The 26,405-nt window shown below is 46.1% G+C and overlaps 1 long non-coding RNA gene across 1 annotated transcript; it reads left to right on the top strand.

Annotated features, from left to right (window-relative positions):
• The first annotated feature begins 1,833 nt into the window (after positions 1-1,833).
• On the top strand, positions 1,834-9,079 carry LOC108352872 (uncharacterized). The gene is made up of 3 exons (XR_001841273.3): positions 1,834-4,877; positions 8,366-8,508; positions 8,767-9,079. It is a non-coding gene; the product is annotated as an uncharacterized LOC108352872 (long non-coding RNA).
• Positions 9,080-26,405: the final 17,326 nt, after the last annotated feature.

The following is a 26,405-nucleotide window of genomic DNA, read 5'->3' as shown; positions in this document are numbered from 1 at the left end:
CCCATGCGATGGCTCTCAGTCATATGTAATTGAAGATCCAAGGGATCTAGCGCCCTCTACTGACTGTCTGGCCTCTTCGGTCAGGCATCAGGCATACACACATACACACACACACACACACACACACACACACACACACACACACATATACACACATACTACACACACACACATACACGGTACACAGTTATGCATGCAGATAAAACATCCATACACATAAAATAAATAAATAAATTAATTAATTAATAGAATTTTTAATTAAAAATATTGCTGGGCTGGAGAGATGGCTCAGTGGTTAAGAGCACTGACTTGCTCTTCCAGAGGTCCTGAGTTCAATTCCCAGCAACCACATGGTGGCTCACAACCATCTGTAATGAGATCTGATGCCCTCTTCTGGTGTGTCTGAAGACAGCAACAGTGTACTCATATGATAAATACATCTTTAAAAAAAATATTGCTGTTTTTAATTCCCTTTCTTTCTCCTCCTTTCTTCTTTTTTGTTTTTCTGTTTGTCTGAGACAGGATCTCACTTCAGACTGGCCTTGAACTTGAGGCCATTCTCTTGTCTCCTAGAGTTAGATTACAGATGCGAGCCACCCTACCCAGTTAATTGTATTTTCAAGAAAGTATTTTAAATTTTATATATTATTAGTGTGTGGAGGGCACGTGTGTACCCATGGCGTATACACGGGGAGTCACAAGACAACGTCTGTGAAGTTGGTTCCTCCTTCCCCTTTTACAGGGTTCTGGGAACTGAACTCAGGTCCTTAGAGTTATACACAAGCACTTTACCTACTGACCCATCTCGCTGACCCACAATGGAGGCTTCTTATCTGTTTGTTTGTGGGTTTTGTTGTTATTGTTGTTGGCAGTTTTCAGTATGGAGTTGCTTTTTGTGTGTATATATTTACTTATTTCTCAGATATTATCCTAGTCTTTATAGCAAACTATAGTCTATATAGTTTTATTACCCCCATTTTAAGGGGACTGAAACAGAGGGCAAAGTGTTTGAAACTGGCCTTGGTTACAAAGAAATCACAAGACTGAGTCTAGCCTGTGCTACAGAGGCCCTGTCTCGAAAAACCAAAACCAACACCAACCAGACAAAAATAAAAACAAACAAAAACCCCACACCCTAAAGCATAGAGCGCACTCTTGGCTTTTCTAATCTGCCTTTGATGTGGCTGGCGGCCATAATGAGCTCATTTTACTGCTGTTGAGACGAAGTGTCCATACACACCTGGGGTAGACCTTAAACTCATGATCCCCCTGCTTCAGCTTCTCACATGCTAAGAATACAAAAGCAACCCACCATGTCTGTTTTGTAAGCTAACTTAAAAACTGTTATAGTTCATTTTATTTTGAGGCCAAATGTGGTAGCTCTACTTTTTATCCCAGCACTTAGAAGACCGAGACAGGAGGATTGCTGGGAGTTTCAGAGCAATATGAGCTACTTAGCAAGTTACCATCTCAAGCAAAGAAACAAAAACTGAAAAAAAAATTATTTTTTTTTTTAGCTCTCTCACTATGATCATAGGTTCCTTAAGGGCAAGGCTCCCTCACTCCTGATAGCTTTCAACAGAGCACAATGTACTGTACGTGATGCAAGGCTTTGAATAATTAATTTGTTGAATGGATGGCCTATTATTCTGATAGGGTCCGCTTATCTTGCTGGTGGTATGATTTGACTGTTCTTTATCGTCCGGTCCCCCCATCCCCCAATCCTCCTCCCAACCTCCCTAATTCTCCCAACCTCCCCAACTCCCACCCCCCAACTCCCCACCCCAACCCCCGCTCCGCCCATCCAAGAACAGAGAGAACAGAGACCCTGCCTCCCTCCACAGAGGTAAGGAAGCTAGGCTCTTTTATGAAAGCGCAGTGACTCTGTTGTCCACTAGAGGTCGCTTTATGCCTGATTTCAGAGAGCCAGCAAGACTGCAGACTTAACTCAGCTGACCTCCGCCTAAAGAGTCTTTTACAAAGCCACCTTCTCCTAGGTTCCATGGCCCAGAGATTGTCTATGGATGCCTCCAGCTCCAATTTATTCCACTCAGATTCTTGAACCAAAGTTGCCAACGGCAGCCGGAGTGCAGGCAACTTCTAGTCGCCCCTCCGTCATGCAAAAAGTTCACGAATCTACTGACATATACACTGAACAATGCGGTGTGCTAGACTCTGACGCGAGTTTGTGAATAACCCAAACTCTCGCTGCACCCCTAATCCCCGCCGCAGCTCGCTCGCAGGCTCTACCCGGGAACGCAGGCAACCCTCTAATTGCTACATTGCGAGATAAGCTGCTGACAGGGTTTCTGTCCCACAGTTGGTTCTCACTGGGTCTCATTTCACTGTAGATTATTTTATGGAACATCGGGCTTTAGAGAAACAAAATAAAATCCAGAGGCGGGTTTGTCCACAGTTGGAAAAATCAGTGCAGGGCATGTGTTGTTCTGGAGATAAACGGATTTCCAGGGTCTCCTGGCAGGTCTGAGGGTTTGTAATGGACACCGGAGATGAGAAGCACCAGTCCCTCTCAGTGTATTCCCTCTTCTCTTTTCTTCAAATGGTTTGGGTGGTTTTCTTGGGAAAGGGAGGACATTTTCGAGATGTTGCGGTGCAGCCCAGCCTGCCTGGTGTCTTTCCTGTTTTTTTTTTCTTTTCATTTTTATTTATTATTATTTTTTAATTGCAGTGCTAGCGTTTTGAACCCACATACGTGCAAGGCAAGCATCCTACCACTGAGATACATTCCTAACCCCTGCTTCCCTCTGCCCCCCTTTTTTTTTTTTTTGCTCTTTCCCCTCAGATTGTATGTCAACCTATGTATCTCGGAGGCAAGCTCTCTCACCCAGAAGCCTGAGGTCAAGGAAGTCAGAGTAGAACTGGGAAGAAAAGATAGAGAAACACAAATTGCAAAAGGCAGTCGCGATATGTTTAGGACAGATGTCTGGGGGGCTAAAAGGTCCTCCCTTCCTCCTTCCTTCCTTCCTTTCTTCCTTCCTTCTTCCCTCCCTTCCTTCCTTCCTTCTGGAGAATTCCAAGATGAACCCTCAACTCACCCTGTGGGCTTTCTCTGTAAGGGGTGCTCTCAAGGAGACAGAGGAGGGTAAAACTCTCTCGGTGCTTAGTGGTCATTCTTTTGAGCTTGGACAAGGGGCTCTAAGGACCAGGTGCTCGACATTCCTGAGAAGCACTTCTGAGTCAGAGCCCCAGAAACAGCTGAGGCAGCTTTGGGCTGCAGTCTTGGCTCTCTCTCCTCTCTTTCTATCCAAAAGCAACTCTCTCCCTAGCTATTTGGATGTGACCAGAAACCCAAGCAAAGACCCGAGGTAGGAGCGTGGCTCAGCCGAAGTCTATAAAACGGATTTGGTCTCTGCATCCCGTCTAGAGGTGCAGCTGTGTGGTAAAGGCTTGTCTGTATCCAGGGACCTCTGTAGTAGGAAGTCCAAGGGGTTGGTGGAAACAGCCTAGTGCCCACAGGTCCTAACTCCCAAAGTAGCTATTGTTGGGCTGCCTCTGGGAAGGGGGGTCATAATTAAGACTTGGCTTGAGTTGAGACAGCATCATTCCCTGGGAAACCTGCCAGCGCCTCCTCACTGCCTGGGCGTGGGGCCCGGGACATGCCACAGCAATGCCAGAGAGCTGACTCAGGGAGGAGGCATGGAGGGGAACAGAAAAACCCTTCCTACCCATCAGCCAAGAGCGGAGACAAGGCACGCTGGGATAGCCCTGCAGTGCCAGACCAGACCACCAACAAGTTTCGTGTCGGGTCGGCTCTTAGGAATATAGTCTCACGAAGCTCCATACTGCTTCGGGTCACCAACGGACAGCAAGTGGCTGGCCCCTGGTCTCTTAGTTCCCGTCTTCGTGCAAGGATGCGCCGTTCTAGGTTGCTCCGGTGATGGATTCAGGCCTGTTCGGATCACTTTTAGAAGGCTGTAAGCTTGGGCAAGACACTTACTCTAGTGAGACTAAGATTCTTTGTTTTTCAGATGGATGCTTCACAGGGCTGCAGCAAGGATCCAATGAGATAATGTCTACAAGGGCACCCGGTGTAGTTAAAACACGCATTTCCGGGGGCTGGAGAGATGGCTCAGTGGTTAAGAGCACTGACTGGTCTTCCAGAGGTCCTGAGTTCAATTCCCAGCAACCACATGGTGGCTCACAACCATCTGTAATGAGATCTGATGCCCTCTAATGACGTGTCTGAAGACAGCTACAGTGTACTCATATATAATAAATAAATCTTAAAAAAAACCAAAAACACATTTCCAATAGGGTATCTTTATGGACATGGTTAATCCTGACACAGGGATTGTAACCTCTGAACCCTAAAATCTTCCTCTTTGCTTTTTTTTTTTTTTTTTTTAATCTCAGCAAGATGCTCTGGGGCAAGTGTTGAAATCCCGATCCAGTCCCGGGTGCAGAAGCCTCGACCGAGGCAGCTTCTTGGTGCTGCTGTGCACCGAGGGCCGCCCTGAGCTGCTACTCCAGCCCCAGCTCTGCTAAACCGGTTCTTTCCCTTTTAGTCAGACGCCTGCAGTTCGGTTTGCCTGCAGCGATGACAAAGGAACCGAAGATAGCCCCAGCTCTACAGCAGCGCTGGAGACTGGGCTTGGGCAGAGTGCGTGGCCCGTCACCCACAGGCCTGTCTGGGCGTCCCAGCCGGGTGCAGCCCTGACCCCTTAGGGTCTTGTCTGCCTTTCCTTTCTGCAGTCCTCGGATGACAATGTCTCCTGTCAGCACTCTGGGTGGTGGTGAGCTGGATGACTGCCTGGAAAGCTGTCTTGGCTAGAAGGTCCGTGCGAGGGAGACTATGTTCCTTCTACCAGTGTGGCCCCCTTGCTCCCTTGGACCCCCTCTTTATGCCAAGAGGCCAGGTAAGCCTTGCTAAGGGCGCGGAGAGCAGCAGCTGTTGTGGCCTCGTTGGAAGCGCTGGCACGAGTACCAGGAAAGTGTGATTTTGACGACCCAGCCGCCAGCTGGCCCTGGCATGTCACGGTGGCTACAGAACCAGTTTGGCATGCAGCTATTTGGGTGCCTCCCTGTGGGTCATTGTGCCTGAGATTTCCCAAGGGACTTACCCAGGGAGGAATGGTGCCTGCCGAGGCCAGACTGATAGGGAAAAGTCTGCAGCAGGGGCCACGGGAAGGAACTGCCGTTCTAGAAGCTTCACTCTGAGCTCTGCTCTCAGTCCTCTTATCCAAGCAGCCATTTCCAGGTAGCACGAGTCTTATCCTCAGGACATTCTCATCCAGCTTCAACACTTACCCAGGTACACATGGTGATATGAGACACATGGTACACATGGTATACATGGTATACATGGATCACATGGTGATATGAGACACATGGTACACATGGTATACACGGTATACATGGTACAAAAGGAGCACATGGTACACATGGTACACATGGTACACATGGTGCACATGGTACACATGGTACACATGGTAACATGGTACAAAAGGAGCACATGGTGTACATGGTACATACACATGGTACACATGATACACTTAATACACATGATATACATATGGTGCACATGGAGCACATGGTACATATGCTACAGATGGTGCACATGGTACATATGGTGCACACAATACTCATCATACACATGATATAAATGGTACACAGGGTACACATGGTGCACATGGAACACATGGTACAAAAGGAACACATGGTGCACATGGTTGGTGCACATGGTACACATGGTACATACACACAGTACACATAATGTGCTCAGTAACATGATATACACACGGTACACATAGAGTACATGGTACACATGCTATACCTGGTACACATGGTACATATGGTACATATGATATATGTGATACACATGGGGCACGTGGGGCACACAATACACATGGAGCACATGATACACCTGATATACTGATACACGTATGATACACATGATACACATGGTACATGTTGTGTACATGGTACATACTGTATATGTGGTACACATGGCACACATGGTACACACTGTACACATGGTGCACATGGCACACATGTTCTTTCATGGGAGTAGGAGCCGTCTGTAAGACAATGATTTAGTTTAGATCAGAATCCTGACTGATGGCCCATGAACTGTTTTACTCTTGTACTCTATGTGTGTAGAAGTCTCCTAATGCAAAGCCCAGGCTGTCATGGGACTCACTGTGTTGTCCAGGTGGGCTTGAGCTCCTTACAGTCCTCTCGCCTCAGCCTCCCTAGTGTTAGGACAATAGGCGAAGCACGTGATGAGAACTAACTTTCTTTCTTTCTTTCTTTCTTTCTTTCTTTCTTTCTTTCTTTCTTCCTTCCTTCCTCCCTTCCTCCCTTCCTTCCTTCCTGTCTGTCTTCCTTCCTGTCTGTCTTCCTTCCTTCTTCCCTCCTCCCTTCATTCTTTTCTTGTTTTTGTTTTTCAAGACAGAGTTACTCTGAGTAACAGCCCTGACTGTCCTGGAACTTGCTGTGTAGACCAGGCTGGCCTCAAACTCACAGAGATCTGCCTGTGACTGCCTCTCAAGTGCGTGCACCACCATGCCTGGCAATAACATGAACAGTTTTGGGTTTTTTTTGGTTCTTTTTTTCGGAGCTGGGGACCGAACCCAGGGCCTTGCGCTTCCTAGGTAAGCACTCTACCACTGAGCTAAATCCCCAGCCCCACATGAACAGTTTTTAACTAGGAAGTTTTAACTTCAAAACAACAACAACAGCAACAACAACACAGCACCCAGATTTCGGGCTGGTGGGATCGCTCAGTGGGTCAAGGCCTTCCCACCAAACAGCTAAGTTTGATTTCCAGGACCCACGTTGTAACTCTTTATAACTCAGGTTCCATTTGCTTGCTTGCTTGCTTGTTTGCTTGTCATGGGGACTGAACCCATTATATTGAACTCAGTAGACAAGGACTCTGCTATTGAGCTACATCGGAATTCCCAACATTTGTTAGTGTTTCGCATTCTTAGGTCTTTTCCAGAAGTGGAGTCTGCACCAAGACATCAGTGTCAAGGCGTTTGTTTATTTGGAGGTAAATCCTAGGAATCTGCAGTAAGGGTGTGGGAAATAAGACTGGCAGGGAAAGGAGGAAGTTGATACAGGTTGTAAGAGTTACCAAGAGGTTGCCATCTTGTAACTTAAATCTGGGAACTCTGGGATGTGTAGATTATGCTGCTCAATGTTATCTCATCCAAGAGACAAAGGCACGCGAGTATCCATCAGACTCACCAGTCACTGATGGGTGGTCATTCCTGTATAAGAGAGAAAGGAGACCATTTAACCTGTTGTGCAGAAGTAGAGTGGTCTCTGGAGCCCAGAGAAAGCTGGAACAATAATGAAGACCCAGGCATAGTAGTGTGTACTTCTGTCAGCACTTAGGAAGCTGAGGCAGGAGGATTGCATGATTAAGTCTACCCTGGGCAACCTAGCAAAACCTTATGACAAAACCAAACCAAGCCAAACCAAACCAAGCCAAGCCAAACCAAACCAACAACAACACAGTAAAAAAATGGTCAGGGATATTAGCTCAAAGTTAGAGAATTTGCCTGGTCTCTGTGAGACCCTGGGTTCAATTCCACTTGGCAATAGATAAGAGTTGAGTAGAAGTTGCCTCGTGACACAAGTCGCCCTCCCTTTTGCCCTGCTCTTCTGCACTTCCCTCCTGGCATTGTCTGGTTCAGCACTGTGGATCTGGCAGGTGCGACCACTGGCCCTCATATACGCTTGGGTACTTTATAAGACACATGGGTCCTGCTTTCAAATATTTTGTTTTTCATTCTGCATCTCGAAGGATAACTAGTCCTATTATTCCAAGTAGGACTCATTGATCCTCCCACTTCTCTGGTCCTGTACTGAGTCCTTGGAGCCTCAGCTTGCGCTCCCACCGTGCTGTTACGTGAAACTCAGGTTGTGTCATTTAGGCTACAGAATCATTCCCAAAGTATAAAGAGAAATAAGTTTTCTCTTTTATTTCTGCAGGGACTCATGTAGCCCAGGTTTGCCTGACACTCTATCCTCCTAGCTCAGCCTCCCTCGTGTAAGGATTATAGGTAAATACTACCATGGCCAAGTATGCTAAACTCTCAAAAATAATTCTGGAAAGAAAAAAAAAGGAATACTTTTCTAATTTTTTGTTATTAGTTTTTGTTTTGCTTTGCTTTTTGAGTCAAGGTCCCCTGTTTGAAATCTTTCTGTGGCCAAAGATGACCTTGAACTCCCGATTTCCCTGTCTCCATCTTTCTTGTGCAGGGACCGTAGGCATATGTCACCCATATACGGCTTAATTTCACAAAGTTTATCTCAGATTGGTTTTAAAACTTACCATCACTCCCACAAATACATATAAACACAGCTGGAAATCCATCTTATTGTCTGTCCGCAGAAGGGAAGCTTCCGGAAGGATAAAGGACACTCTTCGTTCTTATCATTTTGTAAAGCACTTCCACTCTGGTTGGACTGTGACAGTTCCAGAAACTAAAGCAATTCCCCAAACCTAGCAACATTCCAGAGATAACAGAGTGCATAGTAAGTGCTCAATGAATATTAAGTACTTGGATGGATGATGATGGATGAAGGGTGGTTGATAAACATAGCAGGGATGATCAAAACTATAAGGACCAGATTTTTTGCAAGTGGCTGATGGCCATCCTAACTTACTTATCTCCTAGGGTTGGGGAGACGAATGAGGGACAGGGGGTAGTGAGACTGTTCTTTGAAGGTCCTCTTCTTTTAAAGATCCCTTTAAACATGTTAAACTCCACGTTCTCCTGTCTTCTCACCAAGGTCACTGGATTGGAGCCTTCCCTGAAGAAGCACAGCTGTTTCTGAGTCACTCCACGGAACTACGCTTTTGCCTCAGGCCTCAGACGGTGCTGCATCTCGGCTTGAGTTCCTACCCCAGAACAAAGCCTGACCCAACCTCCTGCGTGACTTTGTTGCTGTTCACCCTCAGTTCTCACTCAAAACTTCAGCTCTACTCCCAACCTTGAATTTGACCACCATTGCTGGAACTCCCTCCACAGACCAGGCTGGCCCGGAACTCAGAGATTTGCCTGCCTCTGTCTCTTGCATAATGGGATTAAAAGTGTGCACACCACGTCCTGCTTGGTTTCCATCTTGACTTAGCCTTGGCTTACCTTACCCAGATACAGCCTTATTTCTGATGCTGAGGACACTGTACTAAGCGTTAGCCAGGGTGACACCAGTTTGTAAAGCACCTCCATTTTGGTTGGGCAGTGGGAGTTCTGGAATCTAAGGCAATTTGATTTCCAGAGTTAGAGTAAACTGTTTTTCTAGATGCTTTGAGTCCCAGTACTGGCCACCCAGGAAAGAGGTTAGCCATTATCTGGCAGTGTCTAATTTACCACTCCCTGTTAACCGAAAGAAATGACCAACTGGGGCTGGAGAGATGGCTCAGTGGTTAGGAGCACTGACTGCTCTTCCTGAGTTCCATTCCCATCAACCCCATGGTGGCTCACAACCATCTGCAATGAGAACTGATGCCCTTTTCTGGTGTGTCTGAAGACAGTTACAGTGTACTTATATAAATAAAATAAAGTAATTAATTAAAAAAGAAATGACCAACCGAGGGCCAAACCAGGAAGATTTTAATCTCCTCTTCACCTCTTGTTTTCTGTGAAAGCTGTAGGAAGAGCCTGCCACTCTGTTGTGTGGGTCTAGCCTCTCCTCAGAGTACCTGCCCTGCTCCTGACTGCCTGTCCATCTGTGGCATCAGTAACTCTTCTAATAGACCTCTTAACCCAAAGGAAAAGTCTGCCTCAATGTCCGCTTTGAACTCCAAACTCGAAAACTTTCACTAATTTGTGTTTGTTTCCTTCTTTCATTAATTTGGAAACAGGCACACATATTCAAGGCTGGCCTCAAACTCACTTGCAGTGTAGCCAAGGATGCCCCTGATCTTCTGATCCTCCTGCCTCTACCTCCTCAGTGCTGGCATTACAGGTACACAGCCTCATGTTTATGTTGGTGGCCATTGTCCCAGAGGGATCCATGCATGCCAGGTGAGCTCTCTGCTAACTAAATAGAGTACACCCCTAGTCCAGCAATAGAGCATTTCGACGTGTAATCTCACTTACCACTTAAAACTATATAACCACCCCCTGTTCTACAAGCGAGATAATAAGACTTATTGTAAAAAGAAAATGTTATGCAATTCCAGAGTCCTGAAATTCACCCGGTAGACTAGGCTGGCCTCGAACTCAGAGATCTGCCTGCCTCTTGCCTCTGCCTCTGCCTCTGCCTCTGCCTCTGCCTCTGCCTCTGCCTCTGCCTCTGCCTCTGCCTCTGCCTCTGCCTCTGCCTCTCTGCCTCTGCCTCTGCAGTGCTGAGATTAAAGCCATGCACCACCACTGCCCAGCTCTCTTCAACTTTTGACAGGAAGCTGCTCAGGGTCTGGATCTTTTTCCAGGTGTATTTCCAGTCAAGCATGGTGGCACACACCCCTAATTCCAGCTCTCCGGCAACAAAAGCAAGGGGATTACTGCAAGTTTGAGACTAATCTGGTAGCCTGGTTACACAGTGAAATATTGTCTCAAGTTCTCCCACCCTCACCCCTGGGTGTGCATGCCAAACACACACACACACACATACACACACACACACACACACACACACACACACACACACTGGAATAAGTAAATAAATATGTAAAAACAATTAAGAGCGACAAGGCTAGGGCACAGCTCAATTGGCAGGGTTCACACCCAGCAACCAGGAAACCAGCATCTCACATATGGGGTGTTGTGATGTGTGCCTACACCCCAGCACTTGGGAGACGGAGGCAGGGTGGTCAGAAATTAAAGGTCCTCCTGAGCTACATGTAGTTCGAGGCTAGTCTGGCCAAAGATGCTGTTTTAAAAATAAAGAGGAAATACAGTGACATATGGAGAAAGGAAAAGGGGCAGAGCTTGTGGTCTGATTTACAGGTGAATCTTAAGATGGATTTTTCCTCTGCAGGCACGTGAATTTCCGAGTTCTTAGCCCTCAGCAGACATGTGATGGGACACTTGTAGGATCTTAGGCCACTGCACAGTGGTCGGCCCACACTTGCCTTCTGAGGCTTCCTGTCTGCCTTTAAGGCTGACAGACACCGCAGTGAGTCAGTCCTACGAACGCCTTGACTCATTTTTGACCTAAATTTGGTGATCAAATACAATACTCCAGAATTTGGCATTGTGGCTTAAAAGTATGGTGGAAACATGGTTGGACTGTGTGTGTGTGTGTGTGTGTGTGTGTGTGTGTGTGTGTGTGTGTGTGTGTTTGGCATGCACACATGGGGATGAGGGTGGGAGAAGTTGAGACAGGAATTCACTGTGTAACCAGGCTACCAGCTTAGTCTCAAACTCGCAGCAATCCCCCCGCCTTTGTTGCCTGAGAGCTGGAATTAGGGGTGTGTGTCACCATGCTTGGCTGGGAACACAGCTGGTAAAAGATCCAGACCCTGAGCAGCTTCCTGTCACCTCATTCTGTTTCCTTGTGAAAGTTGACAAGAATGACATTTAAGTTAGCAAGAGAATTGGGAATGTAACTCACTCAGAAGAGTGTTGACCAACACCAGCTATCCCAACACCTTGTAAACTGGGTGTCGGTTTGTAATCCCAGCACTTCGAAGGTAGAAACAGGAGGAATTTCAGGATAGGACAGCCTCAGCTACACAGCATGTTCTGGGCTAGCCCAGCATTCTTGAGATTCTGCTTCTCAGTGAACCAATCAATCAACTAATTGAAAGACTTGGATTTAACTTCTGAGTCACCGCCTGCTGCCTGTGCAACCCACGTCCAGTCCCCTGACCTCTCTCAGTGTGTGGTTCTGCAGCTATAAATCAGAGCTCCAGAACTCCCTAGCGCTGTGTGGGACTCGGTTACACACAAAGTGCTCAGCAGTACGGATGCTCAAGAAAAAAGTCTGAAAGTCGAAGTCATTTTATTTCATTTTGCATTGCTTCTGTCTGAACTTAGGGACTCAAACTCAGGAGGCAAGCACTCCACCCCCGAGAAGCACACCACAGCACCTGTCAGTTTCCCCCTTCCACAGTGTGGGGCCTGGGGATCGAATTCAGGTTGGTAGCCTTACCATTGACCCATCTTGCCAGCCTCTCAGCCTTATCTCTTTACAGACCTTCATTTGAGTCGACTCTTTGTCTTTTATGCCTGACCTCATACTTTATCCCTTTGTATTTGGGACAGGTTTCTTGGTCTCCATCCCAAGTTATGTTTCTGAGTCTTTGCTGATGGTGTCTCTTGTCTTGAGTCCTTACGTCTCATTCTGGGAGCCTGGTGGACGCTCCTGCTGTGTACTTTTATTTGTTTGTTTTTGGTTTTTTGATGGTAGGATAGATAATATATCATTTGAATCATGTTTGTTTGTTTATTCTGTAATGATATATGAGAAGAACAAAAAGTTTCTTTTTAGCCAGATGGCGTGGCTCAGGACTGAGGAAACTGAGCCAGGAGGATGGTGAGTTAGAGGCCAGCCTGGAGCGCTCTATGAGACCATCCAAAGATAATGGTTTTAACCTTTAAACCATTTGTAAAACGTTATCCAATTTTAAAAATGAATCACTTTGAGGGTCATGGGACAACATGTCACTGTATGTGTGGAGGTCAGAGGATATCTTACGGGAGTCAGCTCTCTCTTTCTAGCCTGAGGTCCTGGGGATTAGATTCAGGTATGGTAGCGAGTGCCTCTACCCGCTGAGCCATCTCACTGGCCCCTTTAAACCATTTTAATTGTACACAGTGGGATGGCTCAGTGGTTAATGCCCTTGCTGCCCAGCATGGCCACCTGTGTTTGATATCGTGAGTGCATATTGTGGCATAAAAGTGCCACTCAAACATGAAATAAATAAAATAAATAAATATACAAAAGCCAATGTACATGTCATTGGCATTAAATGCAAGCAATTATCCCCATTCTATAGTCATAGAGCATCTTCACCATAGAAAATAGAAGGTCATAAATAATAATCATCTTCCCACCCCACCCCTGCCACAGCGCCATCTTACCGACTATACATTTGTTTACTCATGGTATCTCGTAACGAGCAGAATCATGGGTCTGGTTTATTTCACTTAAGGCAATGCTTTTGGAAGTCGGCTATACTGTAGTACCCTTACACATTTCCTATATCAGGTGACATGATATTCCATGCATGTGTATGTCCGATTTTGCCTAGCCCTTCTGTCCTTAGACGTTTTGGTTGCTTCTGCTTTTCGGCCACTTGGAATAGTACTGCTGTGAGTGTGTCTGTCTGAATCGCTGATTTCAGCTCTTCTGGGTGAATATGTTCTCTTATATGGTAATTCTAGGGTTAGCTTTCTGAGGGCCCATAAAACCGCTTCCTACAGTGACTACACCACTTCCCACCCACCGATGAGGCACAGGAATCCCGTGTCTCGCTGTCTTCACTAACACTTATTTTCCTTTCATATATGTGTATATGTGCTGTGAAGATGTTCATGTGACTGCATACACAGGCGTGTGCACAAGCATGTTGGGGTACACGTGTGTGGGGTGCATGTGGAGGCCAGAGTTCTATTTCAGGGGTCTTCCTTTTCTGTTCTTTACCGTATGCTTCGAGGCAGGTCTCTCACTGACCCTGGAGCTCTTCCATTGGGCTAGGCTGGTTGGTGACTACGCTGGTCTCGCACTCCCTCTCAGTGCTGGGGTTAAAGATCTGCTTTTTATGTGGCCTAAGGATCCAAACTCAGATTTCATGCAGGTACTACACTGACTAAGCCATCATTTCCCTCCCCACCACTTTCTTAGAAAACAATGGCCCTTCTAGGGTTAGGGATAGACCTCCATTAGTGGAAGCTCAGCTAGGGTGCATAGGCCCTGGGTGTCATTCTCAACGCTGCATAAACAGGGTGTGATGGCTGGAATAAGAATGACTCCCATAAAATAGGATAAACTTTATGGGTGGACTTGAGGCAGAGGCACGGATGGGAATGGGAGAATCAGGTGGGGAGGGGGAGGAGAAACAGGGTTGAGAGAGGGAATGTGGGGAGAGACAGCTAGAATTAAGATGCATTTGAAGGGCGGTATGGAGATCTAGTGCGGTAGAAACCTTCTAAAATATGCGAAGGCAAGCCTCATGGAGTCTCCAAACAATAGGGAGGTGGGGTCCCAACTGGCCATCTCTTGTCACCAAATGAAAACTTCCAGTACTAGGGCTTGGTTACAGCCAATTAAGTTGTTGGACAAAGTGGGTCCCGTGGAAATCCCCAGGCTGTTGCCAAGACAATAGATTGCTCTCCACAAACTGACATCGAGGACCCATGGCTGAAGACAACCACTGAACATGAAGAGGTCACGCTGGTGCCTACTTGGAACCTTCTCCCCTACACTCTACTATCTTTGGTTTGGGAAGGTACTCTGTGGGCCGCCAAAAGAGAAATGTTAAACACAAACATCTATAATGGTCTACTGCCTGCAGAAGATGCTAGGACAGTAGTCGCACAAAACTTATGGGAGTCGACAACCAAGGTCTGATGTGACATAAGGCCCACTCGCAAGATGGAACCCATATCTGACGCGGCTTGGTGACCAAGAAACAGGGACTAAAGAGCTTAGAGACACGAGGTAAAGTCAAATACTACTGATCAGGGGAAAAGTAACAATGAAATGACTACTAGCGATGTTCTGCTGTACTCATAGATCACTGCCTGTTCAGCCATCATCAAAGGAACTTCCTCCTGCAGAAAAAATACAGAGACCCACAGCCAGACACTATACACACAGAGAGGCCTTGGAACACACAGCCCTCAATAAGATGTCGCCATCAAATCCCTCCAGTCAGAGCTCAGGGAACCCCACGGAAGAGGGAGCAGAAAGAGAGTAAGAGCCGGAGAGAGTGGAGGACACCTGGAGAATAAGGCCCCCTGAATCAGCGGAGCAAAGCTATGAACCCACAGAGACTGAAGCAGCACAGACACTGTGTGGGTCCGCACCAGGTCCTCTGTGTATACGTTACAGCTGTCAGTTTAGTATTTTTATGGAATTCCCGGTATTTATAGGTGCGAATGAGAGAGCCTCTGATTCCTGTGCCTTCTCTTGGGGCTCTTTTCCTTCTGTTGGTCTGCCTTGTCTAACTCTGATGTTTTGTTTTGTTTTGTTTTTTAATTTATTATATTTTATGTTTTGCTGTTATCTCTTAGAAGCCTGTTCCTTTTCTAATGAGAGACATAAAGGGAGTAGATCTGGATGGGATGGGATGCCGGGAGGAACTGGGAGGGTAGATGGAGAGGAAATTGTAATCAGGATATATTGTATGAGAACTTATTTTCAATAGAAGGGGAAAAGTGCCAACAGGCAAAACTGGGGCAGAAAGGCCCCCATTGGCTCATATACTTGAATGCTTAGTCATCAGGGACAACAGTATTGGAAAAGATTAGAAGGATTAGGAGGTGCAGCCTTGTTGGAGAAAGTGTGTCACTGGTGGTGGGCGTTGAGGTTTCAAAAGCCCATGTCAAGCCCATATCTGCCTTCAGATCAGGATGTAGATCTCAGCTACTTCTCCAGCACCAAGTACCTCACTGTGCTGATAACGGACTAAGCCTCTGACGCTGTAAGCAAACCCTCAATTAAAAGCTTTCTCTTCAGAGTTGCTGCGGTCATGGTGTCTCTTCGCAGAAATAGAACAGTGACTAAGGAACAGGATATGGTGGTATAGGCGTTCAGTCCTTTCATTAGGGAGGTCTGAAGCAGGAAAGTCAGGTCTTCCTCAACTACAAAATGCGTTTGAACCAGGTGCATCTCAAAGAAACACTACCTTTCTAATGTGTGCATGAGCTTTTGAAACACAGTGCATCAGAAATCTGAGTGTTTTATAGACTCCTGGGATCTGCTTCTCCTTCGAGAGACCCCACTGGGCTCTCCTTCCCAGCTTTGAGAGCTCCCTGTGGCATTGAAACCACCATGACATACAGGCATCCAACATGCTTCTCTCCTGCATTTTTTGGTCTGCTTTCTAGGCTTTGAAGAGCAGCCTGTATTAGTTAGGGTTCTGTAGAAGAGCAAAACTTATAGAATGAATATATATATTATATAGTATTTTATTATATTATATAATTTATAATAAAATAATATAAATATAAATATGCATATAGGAGATTTATTAGAATGGCTGGCTTGCAGGCTGTGGTCCAGCTAATCAAACAATGGCTGGCTATGAACAGAAAATCCAAGCATGCAGAAGTTGTTGAGCCCACGTGGTTGGAAGTCTCAGCTGATCTTCAGTAGATGTTGGAATTCCTGAGGAAGTAGGCTCTCATGCCAGTGAAGGAATGGACTTGCTGGTAGGGTGAGAGCAAGGAGGCAAAGAGCAAAAGCTTCCTCTTCCACATCTTTATAAAGGCTGAAGAAAGAGTGGTTTGATTCAAGGTCTTCCCTTCCTCAAGATCCAGATTAGAAATTGATCTTTCTACTTCAGATTAAGCAAAAATCCCTCACTGGTTTGCCGTCCATTTTTGGGTTATAGTTAACTCTAGATGTGGGCAAGTTGAGAACCCAGAGCAGCCCTTTATATAAATATATAGCTATATATAGAGAGTAGGACTTTGGGAAGGATAAAGTCAATTTATTTAGGCCAACAATTCTCTGAGCTTCTCCTTTTTATGTATTTTTCCAAGCTAGAAGGAACTGTGCTAATTCCATGAGGACCATTTCTGGCTCTGACCTACCACTGACCTCAGAACTAGAATGGCATCCAGAGCCTTGGGCAAAATAATTTCTGAGTCCCATCAGAACCCAGGGGGAACATGTTATATTCCTTTGCAACTGCCCCTGAGCTATTTGAATCAGGCTTCTCTCTAGCCCCTTCCTTTGCCAAGACTCATAGTTGGTGACTTAGGTCTTCAGGATGGATGGACGCTGGGTGTGGTGATTCACCTCCTGCATGATCTTCATGACTCCTCAAGGGGAACTTGGAGACCTGGAATTTTGGTCAGAATTCTCCATTCATATTCCCAGAACCTAGACTCTCTGGAGCAATCTTTGTTTATATTGTTTAATGCTTACATCTTCTCTGTGGGTTTCTGATGTCAGGAGTAGGGTGTGTTAAACTGGTCTCTCATGTACACGTCGACCCTGGGATCCCAGGGGCTTCATACATCCGGGGCATTGTGCTAGCTTGGGCCTTATTTCTTTGTTTAATAGTACACAGTGTGGCACAGTGGTAGAGATCTTGCCTTGTATTACCTGAGGCTCACCTCTACCACCTCAGAAAAGAAGAGAGACATGGTTCCTTTAGTCCACCTCTGTCTTCTGCAGCAGCAGGTGGGGGAAAAAGTTCTTTCTGCATTGCACAAAAAGGAAAACGAGGGGAAGTGACTCAGCTAGGCTCACGATTCCGTCCACCATAGAATGGCGTTCCTTTCCTCCCGAAGCACAGTCTTCGCCAAGACAGTCATCCTTCCTTAGGGAAGGCTTCAGCTTAGGCTCTAGTCCCGAGTCGAGAGGTACGAGGTGGGTAGTGAGGCCCCCTCATCCCAACCTGCAGGATGCAGACCACGAGATGGAGCCTTTAAAGGAGATACTCACGACTTAAAGTCAAAACCTGACTCGGAAGTCCCTAGAAGTCCAAGGTTTACTCAGATTTCCTTATAAGGTTTTGTTTTTTTGTGGATCAGAAGATAAGCCTGGGGTCTTACACGCACTAGGCAGATGCTCCAACATAACTGCATGCTGTCAAGCCATTATCTGTTGTTGTTTTTTAAGACTGTTTCTAATCTGACCTCATCCCACCTACTAATATTTATTCCTCATTACTGCCCAGTGTAAACTGTCCTTAATCAGGCTAGACTTCTCTCTCTCTCTCTCTCTCTCTCTCTCTCTCTCTCTCTCTCTCTCTCCCTCCCTCCCCTTCTCTGTGTGTGTCTCTGTCTTCTGTCTGTGTCTCTGTCTTTGTGTGTCTCTGTCTCTCTCTCTCTGTGTCTCTGTCTCTCTCTGTCTCTCTGTGTGTCTCTGTCTCTGTGTGTCTCTGTCTTCTGTCTGTGTCTCTGTGTGTCTCTGTCTCTGTGTGTCTCTGTCCCTCTCTGTGTCTCTGTCTCTGTCACACACACACACACACACACACACACACACACACACACACACACACGCCACACACTGAAACACATCCCAGGTTTGACTACGCCCGCCACCATTCTTCCAGTCGTCGCTTGGGATTTCCTTTTCCCTGCCTACCGCCTACCACCAATTCCAACCCAATGCAGCATTTTAATTAAAAAAAAAACTTGTGTTTATTTTATGTGTATTGGTGTTTTGCCTGCACGTATGTCTGTATGAGGATGTGTGGAGTTTCAAGGCAGTTGCGACCTACCATGTGGGTGCTAGGAATTGAACCCAGGTCCTCTGGAGAAGCAGTCAGTGCTCTTAACCTCTAAGCCATCTCTCCATCCAACAGGGTTGCTTTTAAGATTTGTTTAGGTCCAAGAAATCTCTGCCTTTAGTGTCTCGGTTCTTTAAGTTTTACTACATTTATAGCTGATAGTCAGAAAACTTAAGGATTAAAAGCTTATAAAAATTATGGCTAAAGTGTATACTAGGTCGGGTGGTTCATATTCTGCAATTCCAACTCTGTAGAGGTAGGGACAGGAGGACCATGCATTCAAGGTCAGCCTGAACCATATAAGAAGGCCCATATTTCAAAACAAACAAACAAACAAATATAGGGTAAGATTTGCTATCTTAGTCATTTTTTTGTTATTCATTCGTTTGTTCCTTCCTTCCCTCTCTCCCTCCCTCCCTTCCTCCCTCCCTCCCTCCCTCCCTTCCTAGGCAGGCAGGCTTGCTGAGTGGCCAAGCTGGTCTCATACATCCAGGTTGGCCTCTTATAATATTTCTGCCTCAACTTCACCATCATGCCTAAATTTTTTTTCTCTTTTTTTCTGAGACAGGGTTTCTCCATGTACCTCTGGCTGTTCTGGAACTTACCCTGTAGACCAGGCTGGCCTCGAACTCAAAGAGAGATCTATCTGTCTCTGCCTCTCAAGTGCTGAGATTAAAGGTGTGTGCCACCACACCTCGCTCATGACTAGATTTTTTTGAAAATAATTTGTTTTTATGTGCATTGGTGTTATGCCTCCGTGAGTGTCTGTGTATGTCTAGGTGAGATCTTGGAGTTACAGACAGTTGTGAGCTGCCATGTGGGCACTGGGAATTGAACCAGGGTCCTTTGGAAGTGTAGTCAGTCCCTCCAACCTCTGCCATCTCTCCAGTCCCTCATGCCTAGATGTTTTAATGCCTTTTAAATGTACAGTTTAGTAGTAGTGTTAAATATATTCACAGTTGTGGGGTGGACACGGGTGCTATCCAGACCTTTTCCATTTTGCAAAACTGAAACTCTATACATAGTAATTCCTCATTTTCACTTCTCTTAGCCTCAGGAAATTATTAATCTACTTTTAGTCTCTGAACTTGATTATTCTAGGTATCATGTACAACTGGAATCTTAAGTAATTTGCCTTTTCGTGACTGGTTTGTTCCACTTATAAAACCTTCAAGGTTTGCCTACTTTGTAGCATGTGTGATGGGACGACAGGATTTCTTTCTGTTTTGAGATGTAATAAAAGTCATTTATCGGGGTGAGTGTGTAAGACGCTTTATTTATTCATGCATATGTTGGCGGACATTCCATCAACAGTGGCTTCCACCACGGCCATCGTGACTAACTAACGCTACTACGAGTATTGGTGTTCGGTTATCTCCTCAGGATTCTGTCTTCAGTCTTGTAGGAAGTAGGATCTTTTGGATCATGTGCTCGTTCTAGTTTCCCGAATCCTACTATTAATGCACGTGAATTCCCAGTTCTCCACATCGTCACACACTTACCTTCTTTTTAAAACAGTCCTCTTCGTCCTCGACTGTTTTTTTCCTTTTTTTTTTTTTTTTTTTTTCCCGGAGCTGGGGACCGAACCCAGGGCCTTGAGCTTGCTAGACAAGTGCTCTACCACTGAGCTAAATCCCCAACCCCCATCCTTGACTGTTTTAAACCATTTCCTGTAAGTTTGTTGTCTTAGATAGATGCCAGCATTCTTTTCTTTAATTGAGACGGGCTTTCATGTACCCCAGGCTGGCCACAGACTTAGAAATAACCTTGGACTTGATTTTTGGTTTATGTTGTATTTTGGGTAGAACTTAGGGAGTCATATGTGTCAGGAGAGTCCTCTACCAAGTGGATTACATCCATCCTCAGCGCCGGATTTCGACATTTGCCCAAAGAGTGAGCTTGTCTTGCTCTTCTGTGGGCCCTCAGAGGGTAATCTGGGCTAGCACCCTCTATGTACTTTAAAGTGCCTTTTGGTTCCGTAAACCAAAATGGAACATTTGAGTTAAGTTTTGTTACTTTATTTTTAGAAGTTGGGGTGTAGAATTTACAAATAGGACCTGCTCATGTGCAGACTGCTGCATCATGGAACAGAAGATCCACAGAGGACCAGCGTCACTGCTGCCTTCCATTCGACTAAAGAGATAGAATGCTCACCCCACAAGCTGTTAGGTTTATTTCTGCTGGAGTAGAAAAGGTGCAATGTAATTCAGATGAACTCAGAAGACACTGGACCTGGGGGATAGCTAAGTAAGCAGAGGTCAATGGCCAGCACAAAAAAACAAAAACAGAAACAAAACAAAACAAAAACAAGCCCTCCCGGCAGATGGAGCGACTCCTGTACTGAGCCGGGCAGAGGGCTCAAAGGCTGGGTGTCATCCTGCTGGTCAGCGTGGGGAGCGCTGGTAGGAGTCAGATGGAGCCCACTGGCCAGCCAGTCTAGCCAGCTAATGAGCTCCGGTTCCGGTTCCGGTTCCGGTTCCGGTTCCGGTTCCGGTTCCGGTTCCGGTTCCGGTTCCGTGAAGAGATGCTGTTCTCAGAACAAGCAGGCAAACAGGGCTGAGTGAGACAGCTGGCTTGTCGTGTTGAGGCTCCTCACCCCCCTCCCCCGACTTCGCTCACTGGGACCCTCAAGGTAGAAGGAGACACGTGATCCCCATCCTCCCGAATTATCCTTTGACCCCCCCACATGTACACAGTAGCATGCACACATAAATGATGTTTCTAACCATTATAACAATATAAATGTGTAAAAAGTTTTAAAAATCGAGAGACAGGGGGTTGGGGATTTAGCTCAGTGGTAGAGCGCTTGCCTAGCAAGTACAAGGCCCTGAAGCTCAAGGCCCTGGGTTCGGTCCCCAGCTCTGAAAAAAAAGAAAAACAAAACAACAACAACAAAAAAAAAAAAATTGAGAGACAGCTTAGTAATTAAGAGCGTGTGCTGCTTTTCAAGAGGGCCTGAGGTCAGTTCCCAGCATCCGCATCTGGCAACTCAAAACCAACTGTGACTCCAACTCCAGGAGGATCCAACACCTCTGATTTCATTGCCTGTGTTCTCACATGCATACACACACACACACATACACACACACACACACACACAAACAGACACACAGACACACACACATGCATACGCAGACACACAGACACACACACAGATACACACAGACACACAGACACACACACATGCATACACAAACAGACACACAGACACACACAGACACACACAGATACACAGACACACACACAGATACACACAGACACACAGACACACACACATGCATACACAAACAGACACACAGACACACAGACACACACAGATACACAGACACACACACAGATACACACAGACACACACACATGCATACACAGACACACAGACACACACAGACACACACAGATACACAGACACACAGACACACACAGACACACACAGATACACACAGACACACAGACACACATGCACATACAAACAGACACACAGACACACACAGACACACACACTCACACACACAGTCACACAATACACTCACACACAGATACACAGACACACAGACACACACTCATACACACTCACACACACTCATACACACACACTCACACACACATTCACTCACACACACAGATATACACGCAGACATACAGACATATACACACACTCACACACACACTCATACACACATACACAGACACAGACACACACACAGAATCACACACAGACACACAGACACACACACATGCACACAGAAACACACACAGACACACAGACACACACACAGAAACACACACAGACACACAGACACACACAGACACACACACAGATAAACACACAGACACACAGACACACATGCACACGCAAACAGACACACAGACACACACACAGACACACACAGATAAACACACAGACACACAGACACACATGCACACGCAAACAGACACACAGACACACACACTCATACACACACTCACACACACAGATATACACGCAGACATACAGACATATACACACACACTCACACACACACACACACACACTTAAAAATAATGAAAGTAATCGTTAAAGGCCAGGAGTGGTGTTGTCTGTCCCTAGTCCCAGCACTTGGGAGGCAGAGGCAGGTGTATCTAGTTCAAGGCCAGTCTGGTCTGCATAGCAAGTTCCAGGTCAGCTAGGGCTACATAGAGAAACCCTGTCTCAGGAAAAAAAAAAAAGCAAGAAAGCAAGAAAGAAAAATGAAAGGAAGGAAGAAAAAAGAAAGGAAGAAAGGAAGGAAAAAGGAAATAAAACATGGCTCTGTGACATAGCGTATAATCCCAGAACTTGGTGGGTAAAGGCAGAGGAATCTTCCAACATTACATAGAAAGTTTGAGGCCAGCCTGGGTTAGAGAGCTCATTGTAACCAACTAATCAACATGCCAACAACATCAAATAGTGCTAGAAGTTACAACGAAGTGAATAAAATCTGACCTTAAGGAGTAAAAAGAGGTGCAGTACAGGAATGAGGAGGAAATGGGACACACAGAGCAGTCCTGGGAAACTGAGGACTCTTCAGCTCTCTTTGTTCTGACATACGCCATTTCTCCATTTCTCCTAAGGTCATAGGGGAGTCAATTTCTCATCTGTGTCTGTGCTTCCCACCCCCTTCATTTTAATTAATTAATTTAATGCAGAGGGGCACATGAATGTCACGATCAGAGGACATGGGTCCCAGGGGTCAACCTAAGGCTGTTAGGATTGGCAGCATGTGCCTTTAAATGCTGGGCCCTCTCGCCTGCCCCGCTGGTCCCTCAAGCATTTTTTTTTTAATCCCTTTTGGTCTTTCCATGGAAAAGTCCGTCTAGCTGCTATCCACTTGGCACGCTTGTAAAATGAAGTGATCGCTGGGAATCTTTTAAAAACCACAAGTTCAAAAGTGCTGGAGCGATTAACTTCCTGAGACTAGTTTTTTGAAAAAGTTGCCTCAGGGCGGCTTGGTTGACCCAGGCTCGGAAGCGTACATCCCCTTCCTTGATTCATCCGTGTGGAAAACACTGCTCACAGGTCTGAGGGGCAGCTCTGGCCTTCCCCCATTTTTGTGGTCTCCAGGTCAAGGGGTGTGGCTTGAGTGGAAGTCCCTCGAGATACGAACTCCCAGAGGTGGGGTGAAGCAGGGTGGGTAAACCAATACAAATAAAGTAAAATTCCCTAGACATGCAATGGCATATTAGGGAAATACCATTTTTTCCAGGACTGTTCGGTCTTTAGAGTCCCCCAAGAAGCATAGAAAACGGGAAGATACATAGGTGTCTATCTAATGGGTTCGAATCTTCAAGACCAAACTGAAAGTCGATAGTTTGTAGACTTTCAAGCCAGGTGGTTTTGATGAACAGAGCAGCTGCGTGAACATAGTACTGAGGGATGTTCATTATTTTGGTTACTAGGCAACTTATCCAACAAGCTGGCTTGGGAGGAGGGGCTAAAAAGACAACACTATCATAGTAATTATCAACTCAGGCTTCGGGGCTCAGTGGTACAGCTCTCTTGCCTACCGTAATCAAGCCCCTGGGTTCCATCCTTAGGGTGCAAAAACAAAGCACCAAAAAACTCTCAGGCTTTCCTGGCGAGAAACCTGGGTCTGACCTGTCAGGAACTGACTGTAGGATTTTGAGCGGGTTTTTCAGCCTCTTAGAGCCTCACTTTTGTTAACCGAGAGAGAAGTGGAGATGCTAGTGTTATCTTCCTCACTGAGGATTGAGTCAGGCATACAGAACTTAGTCCAGTGCCTCATAAACCACCATCACCACCACCACCGCCACCAACACCGCCAGCGACAGCAAAAATGCTCTGGAAATGGGTGCTGTTGATATTTTCCCCACACAGGAGTCCAACCGTGTTTGTCCTCGGATGTAAACATGGGTAAGTAGGGCTTGTGAAAAAGGAAGAGAGATGGTTCCAGAAATGTACACGTACAAGTACAGCCACAAGATCCAATGACCACTCGTCTGACTAGACCCAGAAGGCACAACTGTGGCTGGCGATATTAAAAAAAAAAGGAAGAATATTTTCATCAGAGTCTGGCTCGAGCTGGATAGCAGGAACCAAAGCAGACAGGGCTCGGACAGCTGGGGCTTTGCTGGGTGCCATCATGGGTTTGAAGTAGAACATTCATGGGTTAGGTGCTGCTGAACGCCTCTAACCCTAACATCTGTGGAGGTAGCTGGGGAATCAGGATTTCAAAACCAGCCTCAGCTACATAACAAGTTCAAGGCCACAAGCGGGCTATGTGAGCCAAATAAAAACAAGCAGCAGTGAAAGGCAGGACGTTCCCCCACAGGAGGACAAACACCTGCCCTCCTTAGTCAGACTTCCTACAGACTGAATAGGACACGGTCTTAGCATGTCCCAAGCCTGCAATTAGCCAAGTCTGAACGGGGGAACCAGCTCTACTGTTGATCTACAGTGTGTCCTTGGGAGCGTGTTTGAACTCGTGTCTCTCAGTTTTATTAACCGTAAGATGATAGCACTTTCTCTAGAGAACACTGTTGAGGATTTTGTTGTTTTATTATTGTTTTTCTTTTCCTTTCTTCCCAGACAGGGTTTCTCTGTGTAGCCCTGGCTGTCCTGGAACTCACTCTGTAGACCAGGCTGGCCTTGAACTCAGAGTTCTGCCTGCTTCTGCCTCCTGAGTACTGGGATTAAAGGTGTGCACCACCGATGCCCAGCTGCAGTGTTCAGGTTTTAAAAGCAAATATCATACAATTAACTTTAGTTATTACCTATCTTTTACATTTTAATTTTTTTTTTTTTTTTTGTAATGTTACCCAGGCTGGTGTTGAATTCTTAGGCCACTGCACCTGGAGATTATAAAATCCTCTTGAAGAACACAGGCTTCCCTTTTTCTTGTTCCTGCCACACTCCCACAATCATTGCCCCCAGACTAAGGAAGGAACATGAACAGTCTGCCCATGCAATTATCCACATCCTGTTTCTCCCAACTGTGCTGATGTTTTCCCGGGTCTCCTCTCTGTCTCTCTGTCTCTCTGTCTCTGTCTCTGTCTCTGTCTCTGTCTCTGTCTCTCTCTCTGTCTCTCTCTCTCTCTCTCTCTCTCTCTCTCTCTCTCTCTCTCTGTGTACACTTGTGCACTCCTCTTTCTGTTTGCACAGGTGTCCATGCATTCTCCCAAACCTTCCTCAGAGGCTGGTCTGATTGATCTCTGTCACAGCTTGGGGAAAAGGAACCTTTTCTGCAGGTGGACAGGGTAGACAAAGGCACTGAGAGCAGACGCAGAGGAAGGAAGGAAGAAGGCAGGAAGGAAGGAGGTGAGGATCCAGAACAGGGGAGAGGGTGGAAATGTGTCATGAGGTTCCTCAAAATCTGTAAGTTATGAATCTCATTTTTCAGTGAATGACCTCTGGTGATTCACTTCCTTTTATTAGCTGCTGCTCTCCTCTCTGTGCCATGAAGGGAGATGCTTGCACTTTCTTTAAGTTAGTGAGAACACACAGAATCCAGTTTGAGGGAGCCATGAAAGCATACCTCATCCGGCCTGTGAATGCTATATTGCTTTTCTTCAGAACAAGACTTCTTAGCAGTTCAGCTCAAATCTGAACACATTTCCCTAAGACTGGCTTCTTGACAATTTCCAGTAGACCCAGCAGTTTCTCATTTCCTCTTTGAACCTTTTCTCTAGGGTACGTCCTTAGCTTCCTCTGAAGCATCCATTTCCGTCCAGTATGGTAACCTGAGAACTAACGGGTAGCTATGGAACAGGAGGCTGGAGAGACCTTTCCTGGAGAGACACAGCCTCCAGGTTGTTTGGAAAGTTATATCAATACCCTTTAAAAATCTAGTTAGGGGGCTGATGAGATGGTTCAGCGGTTAAAAGCATTGCACGATCTTTTTTTTTTTTTTTTTCTTTTTTCTTTTTTTCGGAGCTGGGGACCGAACCCAGGGCCTTGCGCTTGCTAGGCAAGTGCTCTACCACTGAGCCAAATCCCCAACCCCCGCATTGCACGATCTTACAGAGAACCCAGGTTCAATTCCCAGCACCTACATGGCAGCTCACAACTGTCTGTAACTCCTGTTCCAGGGGATCT

Source organism: Rattus norvegicus, chromosome 15, assembly GCF_036323735.1.
Source record: "Rattus norvegicus strain BN/NHsdMcwi chromosome 15, GRCr8, whole genome shotgun sequence".
NCBI classification, from domain to species: Eukaryota; Metazoa; Chordata; class Mammalia; order Rodentia; family Muridae; genus Rattus; species Rattus norvegicus.
The sequence above is the reverse complement of the archived record's forward strand: the minus strand, read 5'-3'. Positions and strand labels throughout refer to the sequence as shown.